Genomic DNA, 5258 nt, shown 5'->3' with positions numbered 1-5258 from the left:
AGGGAAAGATCAAGATCCACTTCCACCTCGTGCTGAAGCTGCTGCCACTAGTCATGGCCGAGACGATGAATTGCCATCAACGTCGTCTGCCAAGGCCGATGCCCAATGTCATAGAAGAGAGCATGTAAATTCCAAAAAACAAAAGTTCAGTAAAATGACCCAAAAATCTAAATTAAAAGCGTCTGATGAGAAGCGTAAACTTGCCATTATGCCATTTACGACACAGAGTGGCAAGGAACGGCTGAGGCCCTGTCCTATGTTCATGGCTAGTGGTTCAGCTTAGAAAAGGGGGGAATGATTCCCGTATAGTACCGGAGCCAAAAGAGAAAAAGAAAGACTATGTGTCTTTTCTGGGGCACACTTTTGATGAGAATGAAATGATGAGTTCTATTTAAAATATAACTTTTATTGTCAACCTTCATAAAATATTGACTATAGGGCAAAAGGAAGGGGGGGGGGGGGAAACAAAGAAAGGTACTGATAGTCACAATTTATTAAATTGATATGCTGTGATCAAAAATGAATAGATAAATGTTATCTGAATAGATCGCTGATATAATAAAGAAAACAATTTGGCTTAATGCTTCTGTGAGCGAAAATATGGGTGTCTCCAAAAAATTGTTATTCTAAAATTCTTATGTATTGGTGTGAAATTTTCTTCCTGGAATTGTAACAATTTGTCTTGTAGTGAAAATATCACCGGAAGAAAAAAATCATCAAAACAAATAAACAAACAATTAATTGAACCTGGCTCAACTCTATGATCTGAGTGTAAAGGGGATTTGTGAACAGAAAGGGAAGAAGAAGGAGAAAAATGATTCTAAGTCCTGTGTCCTGGGTTTGGATAAAAATACCTGCAGTACCCGGTATTCCCTGGTGGTCTCCCAACCAGGTACTGACCTGGCCCACAGTGCTTGGCTTCCAAGATCAGACGAGGTTGGGCATACTCAGTATGGTCTGACCGCAGGTAGATATATCCCACACCAAATGACACCAGGAACTCTGTATCCTAGATTCTGAGAGAATTTCCCAGAGTTTTCTTGTGGAGGCCCATGGTCCCGTAATGATGTTAGGAACACTCCCAAATCTGGAAACAAGTGGTGTGAAAAGTTCTCTGATATTCTCCCACACTTGAAGAATAGCGTGAGGTCTGCAGGTTCTCAGCTTCAGGAACGAACTGTTTAGGTGCCACCTCTTTTCAAAGGTGAGTCTTAGATCTCTTGTACTGAAGGCTGAAAGTCCTATAAGCACCAAGGCAGTCACAGGTTTTAGATGTCAAAAAATATATATCTCAAAAATATCAGATGAGGTCTCCTAGGTTAATGGAGGTACTGAGGCAATGATGGTGTGGCCCTGCTGTAAATTGGATAGGCAAGGACTGGAGAGTGATAGAGAGAGAATGAGAGAAAGAAGCGAAAGAAGAAAGGGGATCAGGTTGAGTAACCCACCACTTCTGCTTTTTGATCATCTGCCTGAGCATCGAATGAATAAATGAGAGAGTGGTGTGGAACGACACTGATGCCGAAGAAAGCTAGAGGGACACTTCTACTGTCCTGTTTTCTAACAAAATGGTGCTCTGTTGACAAATTGCATTGACAAATTGCACTTTAATTGAGTGATCCTGTGCAGACTCTACCAAACCCCTTTTTTGTGTAGTGATTCAGCTTCACATGAGGATGTAAGCACTCATCCTCCCGCTAGAAAAATGAAAAGACTTAAGCTGGCAAAAGCACAGCAAAGCACTGTACGTTCTTCTAAATCACAAATCCCCAAGGAGAGTCCAATTGTGTCGGTTGCGATGCCTGACCTTCCCAACACTGGACGGGAAGAGGTGGCGCCTTCCACCATTTGCACGCCCCCTGCAAGTGCTGGAAGGAGCACCCGCAGTCCAGTTCCTGATAGTCAAATTGAAGATGTCACTGTTGAAGTACACCAGGATGAGGATATGGGTGTTGCTGGCGCTGAGGAGGAAATTGACAAGGAGGATTCTGATGGTGAGGTGGTTTGTTTAGGTCAGGCACCCGGGGAGACACCTGTTGTCCGTGGGACGAATATGGCCATTGACATGCCTGGTCAAATTACAAAAAAAAATCACCTCTTCGGTGTGGAATTATTTTAACAGAAATGCGGACAACAGGTGTCAAGCCGTGTGTTGCCTTTGTCAAGCTGTAATAAGTAAGGGTAAGGACGTTAACCACCTAGGAACATCCTCCCTTATACGTCACCTGGAGCGCATTCATCAGAAGTCATTGACAAGTTCAAAAACTTTGTGTGACAGCGGAAGCAGTCCAGTGACAACTATATCCCTTCCTCTTGTACCCAAGCTCCTGCAAACCACACCACCAACTCCCTCAGTGTCAATTTCCTCCTTAGACAGGAATGCCAATAGTCCTGCAGGCCATGTCACTGGCAAGTCTGACGAGTCCTCTCCTACCTGGGATTCCTACGATGGATCCTTGAGTGTAACGCCTACTGCTGCTGGCGCTGCTGTTGTTGCTGCTGGGAGTCGATCGTCATCCCAGAGGGGTAGTCGGAAGACCACTTGTACTACTTCCAGTAAGCAATTGACTGTCCAACAGTCCTTTGCGAGGAAGATGAAATATCACAGCAGTCATCCTGCTGCAAAGCGGATAACTCGGGTCTTGGCAGCTGCGGTGGTGTTAAACGTGTGTCCGGTATCCACCGTTAATTCACAGGGAATTAGAGAATTGTTTGAGGTACTGTGTCCCCGGTACCATCCAGCCATCCAGCGACCTTGGTGCACCTTTTTTTCTTTGCATCATGTGCTGTTTGTGGACAATTTTTTTAAGTGCCATCCTGTCTGCCACTGCAGTGCCACTCCTAAATGGGCCAGGTGTTTGTGCCAGCCACTTGGGTCGCTTAGCTTAGCCATCCAGCGACCTTGGTGCACCTCTTTTTTTCTTTGCATCATGTGCTGTTTGGGGCCTATTTTTTAAATCTGCCATCCTGTCTGCCACTGCAGTGCCACTCCTAGATGGGCCAGGCGTTTGTGCTGGCCACTTGGGTCGCTTAGCTTAGTCATCCAGCGACCTCGGTGCAAATATTAGGACTAAAAATAATATTGTGAGGTGTGAGGTGTTCAGAATAGACTGGAAATTAGTGGAAATTTTGGTTATTGAGGTTAATAATACTATGGGATCAAAATGACCCCCAAATTCTATGATTTAAGCTGTTTTTGAGGGGTTTTTGAAAAAAAACACCCGAATCCAAAACACACCCGAATCCGAAAAAAAAAATTCCAGGGAGGTTTTGCCAAAACGCGTCCGATTCCAAAACACGGCCGCGGAACCGAATCCAAAACCAAAACACAAAACCCGAAAAATTTCCGGTGCACATCTTTAATAAATATATATATATATATATATATATATATATATATATATATATATATATATCTTTATTATATATCTATATATATATATATCTTTATTATATATATATATATATATATATATATATCTTTATTTTATATATATATATATATCTTTATTATATATATATATATATATATATATATATATATATCTTTATTATATATATATCTTTATTATATATATATATATATATATATATATGTACTTAAGCCCGCACTCTCATCTAGTCAATGACATCAGTGGGGTGCACTCAGTGGAAATACACTGGAACAGTGAGTCCACAAATATAGAGAGGATCCCATTGGGGGAGAGGCACTCTCCAAATCATAAAATGAGTCCAATTCTAGTACAACAATGTTTTAATGTTCAATATAGTAGCTCCAAATGTCGACGTTGCGATTCTAACATAGAATCTTTCTCAAGACGAGCAATATACAGCAGCATCCAGAGTCATATATATACACACTATGAAAAAAACAGACAAACAGAAAACATCTGAAATTAAAGAATAATGAACAATGCCTCACAGGCCCACATGTGGACCAAGATGAATCACCCCTAGGTGCATAGTATAATGATGTGCCTAGAATTAGTATATGTATATATACACACATATCAGTGCATCAAAAGGCCAAACACCAGCTGTAACAAAAGATAGCAAAGCATGCACATACCGGCATACGTTACACCAATGTGCATACGCATATACTACAGAAAAAGTGTCACCACCATGTAGGTAAACAAAGAGAGAAAACTCACTCAATGCCTAATTCAAAGCCCATATGCATGGAGTAGACTGGAATAGGACCTAAACGCAAACACAATATCAGATGAAGGTGATCTATAACAGCGATCAAAATATCCAATCTAATCAATCGATCCATCGACTCACATTATGTACAGGAGGATGGACATCCATCGTGAAGCTGTTCATTCAAAGATAAAACCTAAATATAGAGACGATGTCAGATGAAAAAATATATCAAGGACATCTGTATGTCTAATCCACTAATAGAGTCCATTAACTCACAACATATATGAGGTAGAGACATCCGTCACAGAAGATGTTAATTCCTCCAGACTAACTACAATAGAATTAATGTATCAGGATCACTGCAGATCACAACCATGAATTAATAAATATCACCAATAAAGTCCACAGTATTGATTCCAAATTACTTACAGGAGTCTAAAGAGTCCGCATAGGCACTCACGAGCATCAGGACAGGGCTGCGTGTAGCTCCACTGCCCCATGCTCCAATTATGCTATTCAAACAGGAAGTGATGTCACCGCATGTGTAAACCAAAGTCTATCCAAATAATGCTATAGCCGTGCCTATAAACTATTAAAGTGTAGCCACACGCAGTACACATATGCGCCACATAGCTCCCAGGATTATATATATAAATAAATACACACCGAATGGCAAATTAACCAATAAACAACGGAGGGCGGAAGTAGCCTGCGTTCCAACCGCCGTGGGCGGAAGTTCATGCGTTCCACATAAGCACTTCCGCCCACTGTAACCAACAACGCCAAGGCCATCGCTGAGAGGGCAGAAGCAGTATGCGTTCCAGCCCTACCAATGCGGAAACGCCTGCGTCGTAACACGTAGTTTCAGAGTGGCTTATGCTGACCGCAGCCGAGTGTGGAACGCAGGCGTTTCCGCATTGGTAGGGCTGGAACGCATACTGCTTCTGCCCTCTCAGCGATGGCCTTGGCGTTGTTGGTTACAGTGGGCGGAAGTGCTTATGTGGAACGCATGAACTTCCGCCCACGGCGGTTGGAACGCAGGCTACTTCCGCCCTCCGTTGTTTATTGGTTAATTTGCCATTCGGTGTGTATTTATTTATATATATAAT

General features: G+C 42.1%; 1 pseudogene; it reads right to left on the bottom strand.

The window, feature by feature from the left end:
• Positions 1 to 851: 851 nt before the first annotated feature.
• LOC134953414 (5S ribosomal RNA) lies at positions 852 to 969 on the bottom strand (annotated as a pseudogene).
• Positions 970 to 5258: the final 4289 nt, after the last annotated feature.

The sequence above is a fragment of the Pseudophryne corroboree genome, chromosome 8 (genome assembly GCF_028390025.1).
Source record: "Pseudophryne corroboree isolate aPseCor3 chromosome 8, aPseCor3.hap2, whole genome shotgun sequence".
NCBI lineage: Eukaryota > Metazoa > Chordata > Amphibia > Anura > Myobatrachidae > Pseudophryne > Pseudophryne corroboree.
The sequence above is the reverse complement of the archived record's forward strand: the minus strand, read 5'-3'. Positions and strand labels throughout refer to the sequence as shown.